At 35.8% G+C, this 20,766-nt stretch overlaps 1 long non-coding RNA gene across 1 annotated transcript in view; it reads right to left on the bottom strand.

Annotated features, from left to right (window-relative positions):
• Positions 1–8,786: 8,786 nt before the first annotated feature.
• The window catches only part of LOC136836551 (uncharacterized), a 196,995-nt gene continuing 185,015 nt past the window's right edge, over positions 8,787–20,766 (bottom strand). The window contains exon 4 of the long non-coding RNA XR_010852425.1: positions 8,787–11,005. This is a non-coding gene — a long non-coding RNA (uncharacterized lncRNA). The remainder of the gene's footprint in view (positions 11,006–20,766) is intronic.

A 20,766-nucleotide genomic window follows, 5' to 3' on the forward strand; every position in this document is an offset into this window, starting at 1 on the left:
ATTCAACGGAACGAACAAGTAGCAGGCAATCTAACTACATTGACAGTTAACCAAACGCCTTCAAAATAACTCTATATCCTTTTAATACTTGATCAAGTTTGGTCTCGCCTTTACCCAATTTGTTTTGGATAAAACTTAACATGAAAGAGCTGACAGACCATCATGAATAGCACCATGACGCCTGTATGCATGCTAGCAATGACGATGAAACAGTTTAGAGTCAAAGTACTTATAAAGGATTTAAAATCAACTTTTCAGATCTTGAGAAATCAATTAAGGGATTGTATCTGGTTTGTAATTATTGCTGTCAGCGCTTACTTTATTTTGGAACAGATGCAGCGACACAGTTTTCAGAAATGCTGTTTAAATGACAAAGACTGGACCAGGATGACTGAATATCAAAAAACAGTGAAGGATAACTTAGCAGCGTACTTAAAGCTGTATATGTATATCATCACTTCCAAATAACAAAAACATAATAGATGCATTGGACCCTAAGTGTATCATTTTGACAATTATTTTTTGCAGCTAGAATTTATAACTATAGTCTCTGTTGGCTTGTCGATGAAATATTTTTGGTCCACAGTTAACTTTTAAAAAAAACTTTTCCTCGTCTTATCAGGAGTAATCACATTAACGAATGTCACAATTCTTATATCATAAGACAAGCAAAAATTATTAGTAGTTGCTGGTACGGGTTTCAATTTGGATGTGGATGTAAAAGTAAACACAACTGCTGGTTACTAGCTGACATGAGATTTTCGTTATGGGACTTTTTTAGAGTTGGTACTGGAAATATGCCGATACTGTGGAAAGTCTTTTCCTATGCCAGGCTTTCTACAGGTTCAGAGGAATTCACAGAGATGAGTCCCTGAAGTTAAAAAGACATCTGTAACGTCCAACATCTTCCTGGTTCCCTCCAGTCACGGGATAAACTGATCTTTATTTTGAAGTTACATGACTTGTTCATCTTGATTCTGATCATTACCAAGGGCTGATCTTTCTTTGGAAACCACCAAAGAAATGCGATTATTTCTAATTCCTTGCGAACAACGACTGTTCCCTTTCAAGTAGGTTGCAATTGAATGAGAGAGCGAGAAAGGGAAAACTGTAGATCAGAAGGATCATTTCTCCTGACTAAACTAATTATCACGTTTTTATCAATTAAAATCTCATCTTCTCTTCCATTATTAGCTGTGTTTCTCTCTGTATCACCCGTGGATGCTGGCTGCTGACTTGGGACATTGCAACGAGCACTTGCAGCCTTCTAGATCCTCTAACTACACTGCCAGTAATCGAAGCAGGACCGTTTACCATCAGGACGTATTTCTCCTCCAGCATAAATAACGCCAGGGTGAAAGTGTTCCCGGCAAAAATCACCTGGCTCGCTTGCAAAGCAAAGTGTGAGAAGCTGGGCGGGCGTATCTTTTATCCCCCGGATAACACTTACGGTGCTGTTTTGACTGTTATTTCTGGCGTTAATACTTTTCACGTGGGGATGTATCGGTTTCCTAATGATACAAAGACTTGGTACAACATGGACGGGCAGGTTATCTCTTCCCCCCTACGTTGGGTTTATTATGAACCGAACAATAAAGGAGGTGCGCAGTACTACGTTGTGTTGGACTTCGGAGAACTGTCAGACATAGCTGGAACCAGTTATTATTCTTATGGGTGCGCTTGCGAAGTTTAGCTTCCTTACGGACTGTAAGAGACAAGGTTTATTATTATTATTATTATTATTATTATATATTATATATTATATATATATATATATATTATTATATATTATTATATATATATATATATATATATATATATATATATATTTTTATATATTATCTCTATGTCCTTCTCCCATCAAGGGTTAGTTGATGGCCACCGACCTTTTATTCCTAATGTACTCATAGCTCAAAAGAAAATTAGATTTGCTAATGATGGACGTTGTAATCACATATTAATAATTATAGGTATGTCAGTATCTGACTTGTAGCTTTGTTTGGAATAAAACTGAGGTATTTTCGTTTTTTCTAATTGCACGACAGCATCCTGAGACATGTTTATATGTCTGTCATCCTACATAAACAGTATACTAATGTTTCTGGGACTAGGACGGGTTATAGTTGCAAGGGTGGGTGGCCCTATGCATTGTATGTACTGTTCACACTTTGAAATTCTCCCTATTTTAGTTAAAGTGAATGTAAATTTTTATCGTATTATACAAATGAATTATTGTTGTTGTTATTACATAGACAGTAACTCAATTCAGTTTAAAATCGATACACTTTTAAGCTTTATTATTAATTTTTTTCACTATCTCAGACAAATGAATGAGATTAATGCTAGGTATTATAATGGAATTAATGACTGACATAATGCAATGAATGACAGGCATCACTATGGTTCTGTCCATGGTCAAAATAAAGCATATCTGGGTTAAAAGTTTGTTATTTTTTCATCATTATTTAATATTTTCTCACATCTTGAGGAACAATTCATAGAGTAAAGCACCTTTGCGGTGAACTGAATACCCACAATCAAGTGAAAGATTATTATCATTATTCAGATGAAGCCTATTCATATGAAACAAGCCCACAGGGGCTACTGGCTTGAAATTCAAGCTTCCAAAGAATATTACGGTGTTCATTAGGAAGAAGTACGAAACAGTGAGCAAAGCATAGTACAGAAAATACAGCATGTAAAAGTAAACAAACGGATGGAATCCTATATAAATAAGCGTCAGCTGAAATATTCATTATAAAAATCATGGAAATCACCTTCTCTTAACCTCAAGCGACAACACCATGACTTGCAAGAAGATTGTTCCATAGTTTCAGAGTAGAGTAGAGTCGGGTACGAGGCCCCTCTCGGGGGGGAAATTACTCTGCATCAAGAGTAATGGTGTTACAGAAATTAAGCATTTTCTTTCTTGAACTTTAAGGAATCCGCTGTTTATATTTTGTTTTGTATAAATGTATCTTACTTTTATGTTGATGTAAATATTGTATAACATAAAAAAGCCCAAGTGGGAGGCCTTTTACTCATCCGAATATTGTGAAAGAAGATTTATAGAAATCATCATTAAATGCAAGAAATATCCATTTACTGTGATTGTAAACAAATCAAACTTTCAATATCTGTAATATTTCATAATATAAAAATTTTGCGGTATATAAAAATCTTTCTTGGTTTAGACATAATTCACAGCTAAATTAAATGGAAACGCTGATGGAGATATTAGCTTTTATAATTTGTATTCTTAATTGCCAGGAAAATCTGTATGTCTTTGAAAATCATTTTCAGTCATTCGCACTGTGTATTTTTCTTACAAATATAAAGAATAGCTGGTCCTTTGATCAATTGATGAAATAATTAACAGAAACAAATAATCATTAAACACAGAACATGAATTTCTTTGAAAATATAAACAAATGACTTGTCTATATTTAGTTTGCTGTCTAAACTGATTCTAAGTTTTATGGAGACAGAACTTCACAATTAGGTAACAAAATTCTCGACAATGTTCTTTCAAAATTTTACACAAAAAGTTCATCCAAATGAATCACCATTTTTAGGGAAATATAAGAAAAAGTCCTGGAGTGGAACGTTCACGTGTCCAGTTTCCACATCACATAAACTGAACCTATTTTCCAGAAGGTCTTCTGTCAGAGAAGGGTTCTCAACAGACTATAAAAGGCCATTCATCAACGCCCAAAGAAACAAGGGATAGAGATCTTTTCTTCTTCTTTGATGCTTTGTTTGCAGGCCGGAGAGGCATCTATGAGCTCTGTTGAATAACCAGTGATTATATGGGGATGATGTGATTATTTCAGTTTTTCTTTAGACTTCAGTATCTCTTTTGCCTTGGCTTCATTGAAAGTTCCTGGTTTGCACTAGTAAGGAAGACTGAGAGGTTTTCTCTGAGGTAGTTCTTGAGTTCACTGTTTCAGTTGAAGGACCAGCAGTCTGAATAGTGTTTTCATTTGAACTAGAACTCTCACGTATGACTGTGCTGTTTTTTTGAGATAGGACTTCGAGACTCAGGCAGTTCTGTTAGTTTTGCTGCAGTAAAATCTTCATCAGTAGAGATATCGTGATTAATTGTCCATAAACCTGCTGCTCTGAAACTATTAAAAACTTTTTAAATGGAGATTGGTTTACGGAATGCAGTGGTAAATACTCTCCATTTTTTGTATTAGGCTCACTAGCATCTTAAATTATGCCTTAAACTCTGGTCTAAAAAGCTCTACCTGAATATTTTCAGGATGTTTCACTTTTTATTGCTGTGTCGCCTTAGAGTTTTACATGGAATGTCATACTCTTGTAATGTAGAGTTTAAGGCCTGTCCTTCACTAACTTTTTTAAGGGCAGCCATGAGAGCATTTTCTCCATCGGATGGAAGAGGCATAATGGTTCTGAAATAACAGATCATTTCAACAAGAAATACATTGTTATGCCTCCAATTATAAATAGGGTAAAGCCCCTACCAGCAAGGTAAAAAGCTTCGTTCTAGCCCTACTGGCTGTGGGGCATTCCACCCCAAAGTTCATATTGAAAAAATCAAATGTAGTCTCCTTGCACTCTGAACTGGAAGATTAAAATCAATCTCATTTTACTGTAATGTCCTCAAAAGATAAGTCCACAAAATGGTTAAAGCTAAAATTTAGGTCCCAAACTGACAATATAGCCTAGCTGCTTACAAGCATTTGGTCTCACTACTGAGTACATATGGTGCAGGTAACCTCACCATCAAAATGGAAGCAAATGCAAAGAAATCCACACACACACCTCAGGGAGCCCCCTTACTGCACGGAGGCATCTTACCCCATCTTACCCTGAATAGGCAGTTTGTCCTTGCATAGCTTCAACAGGGCGTAGATGTCCTTTTATCACTTCAGCAGGGGATGGATGACATTTTAGCACTTCAAAAGGGTGTGAATGTCATTGTAGCACTTCAATAGGGTGTGGATGTTTTGCAGCATTTCTTCTGGGTCTGTTACTCATTTCAGTGACAAAAATTGCAAATATTCGAGGCTTAAAGTAAACTTTTCTTGATCTCCATTGTTGTGCCCATAACTACGATTTGATGTTTTTTTATCTGAGACTCTTGTAAGTAGCAACAAGTCAGAAGTTCAGTTTTTAATCCCAAGGTTTGATGACCTGATTTTATTTATTGTAACAAGATCCCACATCCACAAGGCATTGATGTATACACTAGTCCAGACGACCTATTTATCATCAGAAAAATTTAACAAGTATTTGCTGTGAAGTTCTTTGTTTTAAAATTTTCAGTAAGTTCTACAATGTTATATATATTTGCTGTTTACAGTAATTCAGGTATCAACGATTCTATATATGACTTTCTTTTGGAAAGGATTAGTATGGCCGGTCTGCTCTTGAGTCCTGTGTATCTTTCGATTTTGTCCAGCTAATTGAGGAACCCACTTATGTCTCTGGTAGTAGATTAGACCTCATATTTACAGATTCCAGCTATTGTCAAGTCCAAAGTCTGTTAATACATGGGCACTTCTGATCATTGCGCTATTAAGATGGACATATTTGTCAATCAGTATGTTACTAATGTTGTCATTGGAAGAAAGGTCAGGCTGAAATCTTAATATCTCAGATTTCATTTTAGATGCTGATCCCAAGAGGTTAAATGAAATGCCGATGGCTATTTTAATAAGGTATGTCCCCAGAAAGCCACAAAATTCAGGGCAAATGACCAGCCATGGTTTGATGATACATGTAGACGAGCTTACCAAGACAAACAGACCATATTCAACATATGGAAACGAAATTGTTTAAATGAAAATTACACTATTAGAACTTACCATATAGACGAGAGAAATTACAATAATTCCTTGAAGAGGAAACTTGAAGGAATTACTCAGCCTCATCTGTGGTGGACCAAATTGGCATCATCTATCTTTAACCAGGCTTGCCTTCCACTCCACCACTACTAATAGACGGTTGTAGATTGGCTACTGGCCCTAGGGAAAAGGCTGAACTGCTTCATCAAGCTTTTGAAGCTAAGCAACCAGCTGACGGTGTCCCTCTCTCTGTTACTTGTCACCCTGAACCTATTCTTAAAAAACTGGCATTTCGAGACGGGAAGATGGGTAAAACTCGATGGTATGCTTGGTAGTAAGTCTGCCCATTTAAAGCTTAGGTACAGAGGTACTTAGGTTCCACCTATTTTTATGACTTGAGTGATTCAGCTGTTAGCGGCCTTGCCTTTCAACTGAAAGACTTGGGTTTGATCCCGATGCGAATCAGAAATTTATATATATATATATATATATATATATATATGTATATATGTATATATATATATATATATATATATATGTATATATATATATATATATATATATATATATATATATATATATATATATATATATATATATATATATATATATATATATATATATGTGTGTGTGTGTGTGTGTGTGTGTGTGTGTGTGTGTGCATTGGATATTGCTCTTAAGGGCATCTCTGGTGAATAAATAATCTTAATTACATATTTGAAAAGGATTTCCAGGATGCATATCATTACGAAGATAGGGAGTAAGGAGTGCTTATTTAACAAAATGATAAACCTGTTACTAAATTACAGAACTTTAACTGTAATTTTGTAAGTCTTGCAACTTCGCGTACAGAATCTCAACAGTTTTTCCAATTATTTTTCTCTACTGACATTATTTTAATTCTAAAACAATTTTCCTAGACACTGTTCAATGTATTTTTTTTATATTTATCAAATACGGACGCAATAATGTTTGAAACTATTACTTTCATATATCATGGTGCTCGAAATATTAGAAGCCTTGGGTGAAAGTGCACATTGTCAAGTACAGCAGAATAATTCATTTAAACGTGAAGATTCAGTTTCCTCATGTTTTGCGATACCCATGACTTTTCAAGTTTAATGGGGCCATATATGTATTTATGTATTTATGTGTGTATATATATATGTGTGTGTGTGTGTATGTATACTGTATATATACTGTATATATATTATATATATATAATATATATACTGTATATATATATATGTATATATAATGTATATATATATATTATATATATATATATATATATATATATATATATATATATATATATATATATATATATATATATATATATATATATATGATTATATTCACTTTTTGATGTATATATATATTCATTTATCACATGTATATATATATACATATACTATATATTATATACATATTATATATATATATATATATATATATATATATATATATATATATATATATATATATATATATATATTATATATATGATTATATTCACTTTTGTACAGGTGAAAAATAAGAGACGGGGTGTAGGTCCTGACCGGTTTCGACTTTATTTCCAAGCCAATAATCACATCATCCCCATATAATCACTGGTTATTCAACAGAGCTCATAGATGCCTCTCCCACCTGCAAACAAAGCATCAAAGAAGAAGAAGAAAAGGTCTCCATCCCTCTTTCTTTGGATGATGATGAATGGCCTTTTATAGTCTGTTGAGAACCCTTCTCTGACAGAAGACCTTCTGGAAAATAGGTTCAGTTTATGTCCTGTGGAAACTGGACAAGTGAACGTTCCACTCCAGGACTTTTTCCTATATTTGCCAAAACTGTGATTCAGCTGGATGACCTTTTTGTGTAAAATTTTAAAAGAAGATTTTAGAGCATTTTGTTACCTAATTGTGAAGATCTGTTTACAAAAAACTGAGAATCAGTTTAGACAGCAAATTAAATATAGACAAGTCATTTGTGTATATTTGAAAAGAAATTCATGTGCTGTGTTTAATGACTATTTATTTCAGTTAATTATTTCGTCAGTTGATCAAAGGACCAGTTATTCTTTATATTTGTTAGAAAAATACACAGAGCGAATGACTGAAAATGATTTTCAATGACATACAGATTTTCCTGGCAGTTGAGAATACAAATGATAAAATCTAATATATCCATCAACATTTCCATTTAATTTAGGAGCGAATTATGTCTAAACCAAGAAAGATTTTTATGTACTGCAAAATTTTTATATTATGAAATATTACAAATATTGAAAATTTGGTTTGTTTACAATCACGGTAAATCGATATCTCTTGCATTTAATGATAATTTCTATAAATCTTCTTCTTTCATAATATTCAGATGGGTAAAAGGCCCCCACTTGGGCTTTTTTTTATATTATACAATATTTACATCAACATAAAAGTAAGATACATTTATACAAAACAAAATATAAATAGCGGATTCCTTCAAGTTTAAGAAAGAAAATGCTTAATTTCTGTAACACCATTACTCTTGATGCACAGTTAATTTCCCCTTAAAGGGGGCTCGCTACCCGACTCTACTCTACTCTGAAACTATGGAACAGTCTTCTTGCAAGTCATGGATGTTGTCGATTGAAGTAAAGAGGTGATTTCCATGATTTTTATAATGAATATTTCTGCTGACGCTTATTTATGTACGAATCTATTCGTTTGTTTACTTTTACATGCTGTATTTTCTATACCATACTTTGCTCACCGTTTCGTACTTCTTCCTAATGAACACCGTAATATTCTTTGGAAGCTTGAATTTCAAGCCAGTAGCCCCTGTGGGCTTGTTTTATATGAATAGGCCTCTTCTGAATAATAATAATAATCTTTCACTTAATTGTGGGTATTCAGTTCACCGCAAAGGTGCTTTATGAATTGTTCCTCAAGATGTGAGAAAATATTAAATAATGATGAAAAAATAAAACTTTAACCCAGATATGCTTTATTTGACCATGGACAGAACTTGGTGATGCCTGTCATTCATTGCATTATGTCAGTCATTAATTCCATTATAATACCTAGCATTAATCTCATTCATTTGTCTGAGATGGTGAAAAAAATGAATAATAAAGCTTAAAAGTGTATCGATTTTAAACTGAATTGAGTTACTGTCTATGTAATAACAACGACAATAATTCATTTGTATAATACAATAAAAATTTACATTCACTTCAACTAAAATAGGGAGAATTTCAAAGTGTGAATAGTACATACAATGCATAGGACAACCCATCCATGTAACTATAACCCATCCTAGTGCCACAAACATTAGTATACTGTTTATGTAGGATGACAGACATATAAACATGAGTCAGGATGCTGTCGTGCAATTAGCAAAAACGAAAATACCTGTTTTATTCCGAACAAAGTTACAAGTCAGGTAATGACATACTTAATATAATTAATAAGTGATTACAAGGTCCATCAATAGCAAATCTAATTTCTTTTCGAGCTATGAGTATATTTGGAACAAAAGACAAGTGGCTAACAAATAACCCCTGAGGGTAGAGATAATGCAAAAAAAAAAAAACCTTGTCTTTTACAGTCCATAAGGGAGCTAAACTTCACAATCGCACCCATACGTATAATGAGGGGCTGTACTTTTATGTGTGGTAGTTTCCACTAGAAGTTCATGTAATCTTATGAATGTGGATTTCTTTGAAAATGTACTGTGTGCAGCATCTATATTTCACAAGCACACCCATACGAATCAGAAGAGTCTGCACCTACGTCTGCTAGTTCCCCGGAAGACAATACAATATAGCACTCCGCTCCTAAATTGCTTGGTTCATTCGAAGCCCAACGTAAGGGAGAAGAGATAACCAGCCCATCCATGTTGTACAAAGTCGTTGTGTCATTAGGAAACCGATACAAGCCCACATGAAACATGTCAACGCCAGAAGTAACAGTCAAAACAGCACCGTAAGTGTAATCCGGGGGATAAAACATCCGCCCACCCAGATTTTCACATTTTGCCCTGCAATCGGTCCAGATGATTTTCTCCGGAAACATTTTCACTCCGGTGTTATCTATGCTGGAGCAGAAATACGTCCTGAGGGTAGCTGGCCCACTCTCGATCTGTGGAAGAGTAGTTAGAGGGTCTAGAAGGCTGCAATTGCGCGTTGCAACGTCCCAAGTCAGCAGCCAGCAGCCTCGGTTGATACATTCGGAAGCACATCTAAGAATGGAAGAGATGAGATCTTAAATTGATAAAAAAGCGATAATTAGTTTCGTCAGGAGAAATGATCCTTCTGATCTACAGGTTTCTCTCTCTCGTTCCCTCATTCAATTATAACCTATTTGCAAGGGAGCAGTCGTTGTTCCCATGGAATTAGGAATAATCGTTTTGGACGTTACAAATGTGTTTTTAACTTAACACTGCATACATGCGTGACTCCTCAAGTAAAGCGCAACTCTGTTTTGCTACGTAATTAGTTGTACCTTATCTTGCAGTAAGGGAAATCAGTTGCATTTCCACTTGTCTCTCTGTCGAAGATCAATATGAATCGATGCATAGGTCAGCTCAAGAATTCATGGGTTCTACCTACACTAGTGTTGCATTACCTTCAAATCATCCACAGCTTAATCTATACGCGTCATAGCATTTTATTTATTATTTGTTAGTAGGAAAGAGATATCTGGTCGTAACTGCCATACGCCTTCCGTTTAGTTGTATAAAACAGAAATATAGAAATCTGACAATACTTGAGAGAAATGTCCTTACCTACCTCCCAAAACAATGTTGACATATAAAGCCATGCATTACGCTTCTGCATCCACAACCTTCCACTTGTTTCCAACAAATCTCCCGACCTTGAAATGCACTTAAGGTAGTCTGATTACTCAAAAATGACACGTCAGTTACTGTATATCAGTAATACGACTACAGTCAACATAAAGCAATTGCTTTGGAATGCTACACCACTTGCACTGAGTAATTAAGACTGGCTTGGTTTTAATGCAATCTTAAGCTCAAAGATTTTACCTCCGAACACTAATTGAAGAGTAGGATGTGTAATTCCCACTAAGCTTTTGACCAGTAAGGACTAATTCAAAAGTCTTCGATGATCCAACATTGACGGAGCCTGATTTCGTCAACACCAGCAGGGCTGTACCTGCGATCAACAGTCCTCGGAAATGCATTGTCACCTGAAATGAAAACGGTGTCCATTTAGAAGATCAGGACATCACATTAAAGGAACTTCTTCCATGTAAAGTAGACTTCCTGATTTTGATATACAGACACAGACACACACAAATACGCATACAGAGAGAGAGAGAGAGAGAGAGAGAGAGAGAGAGAGCAGCTGCAAAAGGGCCAGAATGGAACCAGGAGAGTAGAACAAAAAAAATTATGGTATCAGAAATCATACAAAGAGATACAGGAAAATCCGAAATTAAACAAGATTGAAGATAATTATCGAATCCAAAGCAATGTTTAGCTACGTGACGGACGTGATTGCCAAGATAACACGTAGACAGAGTTGAGCAATGAGTACAGAACAAACTAAAACACTTGGGCATAATTTCTTTACCAAAGAGATGGTATGACAGACTGCACCCTAGAAAATGATTCGATACAAGTCATCAACAAGAAGGCACAGAGGCTGTTGGCCGATTGAGCAATATTGATACCAGGTTGATGGTGTGACACCTGTCCATCATTCTTATACCAAGTTGATGGTGTGACACCTGTCCATCATTCTAAAGGCTAATTCAACAATGCGGGAGATTGATAATAATGATATTCTTGACGGTCAAAACGACCATGGTAAAAATGTTGAAATAAATACTTGGCTGAGTGGAACTTTCACTAAGAATCCGCTCATGAATTATCCTCAATTAAGAGATATTTTACCAAATTCGCTCATCACTGCTTCTGTATCTGCCACAATTCACCATTACTGGCTTAAGGGTGCAACCCCACAGATTCAGTTAAAATACATGATATATTTTCATAAGAACCTCACATTAGAGATCAGTCTAGAATTAGATATTGTGAAGATTATTTTGATGTTATGATAACTGAGCCTGATTGGGTTTTAGTAAAATAAAAAGTCAAGCACTAAAATATCATCAAGAGAGAAAGTTAATTCAGGTGATATTCAGTATATTTCACTGCTATCATGACAGGTGATTCCTAATGTGTTGTGTCTGCAAGCAGACAAGTTCATGTCAATCAGACGAACGTCTCAACTCTTCAGGTAATCTAGTAAATCAATAGTCTTTTAAAACTTTGTTCTTAATAAACAAAGTTTTTATTTACGAACTGATTTATTATATTCTAAATATGTAGTTAAATAAATATTTAGATTACATGACAATGTGCTTAGTATTTATTTGAATTTGTGTTTGTAATTTAATCAAATCAATCTTACATGTGTATGTTTGAACGTAAAGTACAAAATAATGAGATAAATAAGCAACAAAATTAAAAATAAAGAAATAAACAGAACTTCAAACGTAAACGTTTCTGCTTTCAGTCCCACAACCAACCACTACTCAGGTACCAAGGTCAATTACAGACTTTCTCTGCAGGCGATGGAATAAATAGGTTGCGAGCCCTAACTGCAAGTCAACAGCAGCTTGAAAATGCTACGGGCTGGCGAAACAGCTGTTGTAACAAAAAAAAAAAAAAAAATTGATGGAAGCAATGTCTGCGTTTTTTTTTTTTTTTTTTTTTACCAGAAACCGACGCATGAGAATCGGAGAAATAAAATAAAATGTTATGTACATATCTGCAGGAAACTCCAAAATGCCACTAAAGATGGGGCCTATAATTCCTGTTGACATCTAATTCCTATACTTTATGAAGCCTCTAAACCCCGTAACTTTATGATTCCTCAACGTCCTGTATCACCTTATGAGTCTTCTATTCCTGTAACTTTATGAGGCATCTAACTCCTGTAACACATCACTACGTTGACAAGCACCATTAGACCATCGATGGCAAGAAGCCGGCTTCATCGAAACCAACAAATCACCGTTGAATTATCACTTCCATTGTCTCGGCTGGTTGGTTAGTCCAGAGGTTCGCACCAGGCCTCTCATACCCTTTGACGCCTATTGATTAATAAGTAATTTTTACTATATATATCTCCAACTCTTCTAAGCATTTTGAAAGACATCTAGAAGTAAGATTTCACTTTCTGAATGGCATCTTAATTTGTTTGCGTTTGTGTAATTATTATTGAAAAATAACTGGCAATTCAGAGTTTACCAATACTAATGATAATAATAGTTAAGCTGATAACGACGCAGCAGTAATCATCACAGGAAAATCTCATATTACAAAGATGTAATATGTCATTTCCTAAGCAAAAACACATTTTACTTATATATGTCGAAAAACTCCTATGATTAATATTGACGTGGCACATGTCATTCAATAAAATCTGCAAAGGTTCTTCAGTCAATTTTTGTCTATAAGGACAACATAAATGCTGCAAATTTTTAATGACAACTTATTTTTTCGTTAAAAGATAATTGCAATTAATGTTTCAGATAGAATAAAAATGTGCATATGCCCTCACTAAAGAGATAAAGAACTTTGCAATTTTGGCCGAGATAGAAAAAAAAAACGCAGACCACTTAATATACTAAAGTAAAATGGACTCTTACTTTCGTTTACAGACGAATTCGACCTCCAGGTGAGAGGCTCAGGCAGGCAATGGCCAGGTCTTTCGAACCCTAAACTCCTAAAGGTGACAGGAGGATGTCGTCACTTATTCAAGTAGGGAGCGACTTGAGAATTCCTCACGAGGACCAATCATGGCTCATCAGGTCTCGATCACGCCCCATCTTCCTCCCAAATATGCCTCGACCAATCACCTGGTATGTTAAGGATAAGTGCTACTATAATACCTGTCATGCGCAGGCGCACAAATAAAACCCACCAACCTCCAATGGCATGTAAGCTCAAACCAGTGCACATGCATTCAAAACATCCAAGGAACAAACTTACGCACTCAGAAACAAACCCACCAACCTCTACAAACACGCAGGCACATTGGCATGTCAAAATCTAAACAAACTTCCAGTGCTTACTAGTTTATGTAATCTTACGGCTAGGGTTCATTCTTTCTCATATGTGTAGAAGGTCCTGATAGCAAATGAATAATTAAGTCCAATTTCACCGAAAATATTTCCTTCAGAAACACAAAAGTAAAACAAACCATGTTCTAAAGTAATAATGGACCTAAATTCCATATACAAGATTCTTCGAGTTCCAGAAAACAGGAGACGGATTATTGAAAGATTTTTCTGGCAAATTTAAGGGTTTAGCAGGGTGCCCTTTTTTTTTTTCCTATACCACAGGAGGCAGGTTTCTGGCAGTCAGCAGTTTGGCCAATGCGTTCATTTGTAAATTTCAGTATTCTTTGACGTCATCAATACAAATCTGGGTAGCATTTTCGATTCCAGAAGTAAAATCTTCTAATAAGTTATCTGTAATTATCTAATTTATGTGCAAACTCACTTTCAGTTTCCGGGGCGAATTTTCGTCAAAATTACCAAATCCCCGTACGGGATCAGTGCCCTTTTGCAACTTGTGTGGAGCACTGTAGGCATTAATAAAGGTTGTTTGCAACGTCCCTTCGGCCTGTAGTTGCACCCACTTTTTAGTCTTTTTTTTCACGCTTCCTTTTTTCAGTCTTGCTGTCCGACTTCTCTATTAGTTCTTAGTCAACTGTGGGCGGGTTCTCCCAGAGACTCCTTAAGATCTTTTTTTCTTCATCTACATTATCTGGATCTTTTTATCTTGTTGTCCAACTTCTCCAACTCCCTCTTTTCACTGTCATTTGCGCTGAATGGCCAGAAGTGCCCCAGTGTTTGACTTAACAGCCTAAATTTTAAGAAATCAAACTTCCCGAATAGTATTTGCTAGTTAAGAGTGAATCCCTCACGTCATCTGACTTTGTGTGCACAGAATAACATCAGTTCTTCGAAAAATGCAGAAACTACGGAGACGTAATTCGTTTCAGTTTTTCCTTCTGATATAAAATTATGAATTAAGGATTTGTAGAAGGCATTCACTCAAAATATGCGATTTTTGAGATTTTGGTACCTGGGCAGAATCGTCACTAGAGATCGAAGCTCAACACTAACCAGTAACGCATTGCGTTTGTTCAGTGCCGGTAGAGTAATCCTGATGACAAGCCAGGGCATGGAATCACGGTCACACTGAGAAAATATTGAAGCAAAAAAGGAGACGCCTATGATTTTGATGTTTGAAGGACGTGATTACTATATCCACAATTTGATCAAACATTTCGTTAGCATTCCATCCACCAACATACAATGTACTACAAAGACGCAAAACTGTTCTATCAGCAATTTACCTACTTGTAAAAGATTGCCAGAAGTGAAACTTATGGGAGGAAGAGGTGCTTTTACACAAGAATTTCTTAAAGAAGGTTACCAGAATTGTGGTTTTATGAAGAGGAGTGTTGATTTACCAAGTCGGCTCAGAATGACACCTTTGCAAAACTGGCCCAGGGGAATATCTTCATCCAAGAAAAAAAAATGTAAAACGCCCCATAATAGAAGGGAATTCTTGGATGAAAATATCTGAAAATTGTGCAAGAAAAGATTTACTGAGCAATCATCCTGATAATGCAAACAGTAGTTATTTTAATATTCTTAAAACTCAAAATTTTTTTGTAAATTCTGTCATTTTCTGCACATAATTTTTCATAAGTTAGTTGCAATGAAGTTACGTTAAGTATATCTTAGTTTAACCAGACCACTGAGCTGATTAACAGCTCTCCTAGGGCTGGCCCGAAGGATTAGATTTACTTTTACGTGGCTAAGAACCAATTGGTTACTAGCAACGGGACCTACAGCTATTGTGAATCCGAACCACATTATAGCGAGAAATGAATTTCTATCACCAGAAACAAATTCCTCTTGTTCTTCACTGGCCGGTCGGAGATTCGAACTCATGACCAACAGAGTGGTAGCTGAGAACGGAACCCGCTCACCCAGCGAGGAACTCCAAAGTTGCAATGAAGATATCCCTAATGGATAAGAGTTACACAGCAATTATTTTGATACTCTTAGAATAAAAAAAAGTTTCATGTTCTGTTTTTAACAGAGTATCCCACAACTTGTAACAAACATATCTCAAGAAGCTATTGTTTTTTAATTCTTTCCATCACCGATACAGTCATAATCTGTATTTTTCCTTAATTATTATTATATTCTCATATTCAATACAGTTTTCTATTATCTTGCTTCTGGTATTTAAAATAAAGTTTTGTATTAGTTGATAAGAACTCTGTCACCTTTCCATGCAAGGAGTTAGAGCACTTTACCAACTAAATATATTTGGTGAAAGTGGTGGCTAACAACTGCAAGGTGGAAGGCATATTCATTATAATGTACGTGTTATATGACAAAATACTCTAACTTGTCTTAAGATAATGTCACCTAACCGTTTATTTAATTTCCTTAAGATGCCAAATTGGGTTACATACCAAACAAAATTCATCCATGGCTTGAAAGACATCTCACTGGTGTTGCGACAGGGAGAGATAATTTGATTTCGTTGTGTTAGACAACAGAATACGATTTTGAAGGCCTATCATCGAGATAACCCAAAAGTCTTGATATACCGAAGTTTTTCTGTTCGTCAGTGACGCCATTAACGATCGTATGAACACGTACTATTATCGTTAAATGTTTTTATTACGTTTCTTTGCAGCCAAAGACGATGGCTCATTAATCCACACACACCGTGGCTCCGAAGATATTAACCTGTCACATCATTCCCTGTTATGTGTATTGCAATATGGAGAAACTGTTGTCCAAAGATAGCACGATGAATATTGCAGTTATTACTCTCAATTAGTTATTACTCTCCATTGCAGTTATTACTCCAGTTATTACTTTTTGCAACTTTGAATATACTACCGTACAACTTTTGTGTTCTCGCCCATATACATTAGCGACATTTTTTAAATTACTGATCTCTTCTCTGTGCATTTCATATTACCTTCTGTTACTTCTTTCAAACGAACACCATATTCGTTGGGAGTTTGAATTTCAAGTCAGTGGTCCTGTGGGGCTTGTTCCATATGAAGAGGGTTCATCTTCTAAATAATAATAATAATAATAATAATAATAATAATAATAATAATAATAATAATAATAATAATAATTGCAATAGTTATTACCAACTATTTGGTGGCCCCTCCGAGTTCATGTAAACAAATTCTTATAAATAAAAACTATCCAGTGCCAGAGAAAATTCCTTTCAATGAATAATTCTGGTTTTTGTTCATGACAAACGATCAAATGAAATATGAAAATAGCAAATATATGACAAATGGCGACTGTAATGGCGAATGCACTCTACAGTAAATCTAGTACACATACGTCAGCCACTCGTCACCTTTATTTTACAAGCGGGTATTGAACGACCGTAAGGGGAGAACGAACCTTTGAAAGACACTGGATAAACGTATGAAGCACTGCTTAGAACTATCTATAAGTCGTTGGTTAGTATTCGATATATTTGTGTTTATGTCATGTTTGACTGAAGTGTGGGCGCACCCTTAGAAACGAAGATAATGCCCCAAGCTTGAAGACTTCTTCTGAACTTCGCAGCGCCCAACATCACTCGGAACTTTGTGAATTTCAGTCGATATTTTTCCTCTTTATACTACACCGGTTCTAGCTGCTGGAAGGAAGGTACATTTTCGTCATCGATACGATATGAAGCTCAGCAGTTCATGGAAAGAGAAGTACTCTAACGAGGGCCGTCAAACAAAAGCTGATCATCGGTGGCCAAAAAAGAAGGTCCAGGAAGTGGCCTTGAAAGCACTGCGAGCCCTCGCCGCAAAGGACCGACGAGCGCGGCAATCCATCAACAGTGTCTCAATGAACGAAACATTCAATCGTAAAAGATTACGCCAGATAAATTTCCCCTTTGAATGTAGCCATTGTTGATTTATTTGTACATGTTTCGAACGCTGTCATTATCAGTGATAATTCACACGAACAATGAATTTTAACAGCCGTATGGTATTACAGAAAGCCCCAAAAATGAGATGGCAACGAAAATGTAGAACAGAAATCTGAGGAGGACCGGCAAGGTTATAGAGCTGAAAGCTATAACCGTAAAATTACTGACGGTATATACAACTCCGGCGTTACAAAAGACAGCTATTGAAGGTGGCAAAAGCCCAGTGAAAGCAGTGATAAAGATAACTATCTAAGAACATTAATAATAACAGGTATATATACAATTGTGGTATCAACAGAAACAGGAGTAGTCACAATGAAGATGAGAAAAGCAAAAAGAGACTTGGCAAAACGAACTACAAATTGTCACAGAGAATAACCTTGTTCTCCACACCCAAAACGATGAAACCTTCCTACACAAAAGGGCACAGAGTGCACCAACACAAACATTATTTAAAAACATTTTCTTCGGAGAGTCGAAGATCTGACTGTCCCCATGAAGGTTCAAATTGTGCAAGGGAGGAAGAATTCAACTCTCAAAACAAACTCCAGTCGGGATTATCTTACGTACTCGATTAACAGCCAGTACATTTGTTAAATAAATTAAGCTCAAAGGCACCAGTTGCATCCTCTCCAGAAAGAGAGGATGACGCAACATCCTGCCTTGCTGAACGATCACGGGATCGTGGACAGGAACGATCGAACCTCGGGAAACCGATCGCTGAACCAGGAGCCAAGGACGATCTGCAGAGCTTCAGCTATTTAGTACCTGAGTGCCAATTCTCTCCTGTGACCTAACACCTGAAACAGATGTTACATTAGCCAATGAACATGTTTTCCCGTCCTGTACACCGGTTCCTTAACAGCTGTAAAAGCTGTCTGTCATTGCCTGACAGTGCCAATATATTTCACAAAAAGGACCTCTTCCACCCAAAAATAATAATTTTGTGATGGATACCTTAAATAAGACCTAGGTGAAATTGATGAGGTTGTAATTTAACCAAAACAAATTTTTTAGCTTTGCTCAAACCATCTACACTGTATGGGTAACACTGTACTTGATTATTCTGCATATATTAAAATAGGGTCTAGGCGAATTTACCGACAGCAATTCACCGACAACAGTTCATCGACATGCTCAGTTTATCGAGTGCACAATTCACCGACAACAATTGATAGAAAATAAAAAAAAAAGCCTTAAACAAAATTCAATCGGACTGGTGAAAATAAAATATTTTCCATTGTCTTATAATTGGACAAATTCAGATTGCAGCCTTAGGTAATGTTTCATTACTTATTGGTTGTTTCGGCATTTAACCCTTTATCTTTGATATATGATAATTACTTGCTAGTCTTTATTTAGGATATTAGAAAACGATGTAGATTTTTTAGTATTTATTAAACATGTTTAAAATATATTAGTAAATAAAGCAACTGTACAGTCATGGGCAAAATATTTAAAAACAAAAATTCAGAAATAAATAGATGTATAAAACCACAAATTGTTTATTTAAAATCAGAAAGTTAGATTATGGGCCATTGCCCGTGATAATCAATGACACTCCTTCTATGAAGAGTATTTTCAACAATCCGTTTTATTCGTTCAGAACAATCACGGTATTTCTTTCTTGATGGTTGAGATGACGTACCAGCTAAGAATTGGTCAACTTTTACATCATTATAATTTTGTTCCTTCTTCAAGAAGTCGAAAAATTTCCATATATTATGGGTGGTGCCCAGCAACGTGTTTCAAAAGTTCGGTGCCAGCCTTCTACCGCATTATTTGTCTTCGGTAGGGATAGTAAAGCAGATTCATAAACATTCCACATCTCGATCTCAAATTTGGGAGGTCTACGACGGTTTCTTCTGTCAGGACGGCCTATCCACGTATCTTCAAAATAGTCACTACGGCTTCATGGCTTCACTCAGGAGGATATCAGCATCACATAGCAATTCAAATGCACTGACTACCGAATCAACAGGCACATATGCTGTGAGCGGGCAAATAACGGAGATTTAGAGCAAATTCTGCATCCTCTTCATATCTTCTTTTTCAGTCCATTAGGCCTGGATGGCAATGAAAGATACACTGCGAAAATGGAAGAAACATCCTTTAATACCACGCTTGGGAATTCCTTTTTGCATGCCTTTATCATTGCGTGTTCAAAATCAATAGTTATCGAGGAAGGAGACGAAAAAATGTGTATTGATCTTAATCTTCTCTAGTAGCGTATTGTAAGATGCTTCTGACTTATCTGGAAGTAATGCATAGACAAGCGGAATTGCTCTCATTTTCTTGAAAATCCATGGAATGTATATAGCTGATAAAATAACAATGGAACGGTTTGAATGTTCCGTCCCCATACCAATGATCACTATTTGCTAGAAGATGAGTGTTACGTGAAGTAGCAAAAACAATATGCGATTTTCAGTTGGTCCAGAATCGAAAATTAAAAATTTTTCACCTCGGGAAACGTTTTCGTATACTCGCTAGTAAAGTCAATTCACTTTGGCACTGTGGAAGTGGTGGCACAATTATTCTCAAATCTGATACTTCTTGTCCTTTTCATCGTCTGTGTTTTCGAAGCCACAAGCAGCTGCTTCGCTGCAATTCTTAGCTTGTTTGATATTAGTGCATGAGGGTGCTTCTGTGGAAGATTTGGCTTTTTACGTATGTTTCCACAATTTTTTGTGCTTCACTCGGCTGCATCACAAACATGATTATGCTCAGTCACTTCTGCTCACAATTTCACCGTCACACGTAGTTATCTCGCTTTACCTTATTTTCTGATATTTGTCACATTTCAGTATATCTTATCTTCACGCTCCTTGTCTTTATAAAAGAAATAGCCATGAGACAACAAGCTTCTTCTTTCCTTTTTCGGATTCTATAAAATGGAGGCATGATGGGCTATATAGTGAAAATCCTTGATAACTAGACCATT

The sequence above is a fragment of the Macrobrachium rosenbergii genome, chromosome 56, assembly GCF_040412425.1.
Source record: "Macrobrachium rosenbergii isolate ZJJX-2024 chromosome 56, ASM4041242v1, whole genome shotgun sequence".
Lineage (NCBI taxonomy): Eukaryota > Metazoa > Arthropoda > Malacostraca > Decapoda > Palaemonidae > Macrobrachium > Macrobrachium rosenbergii.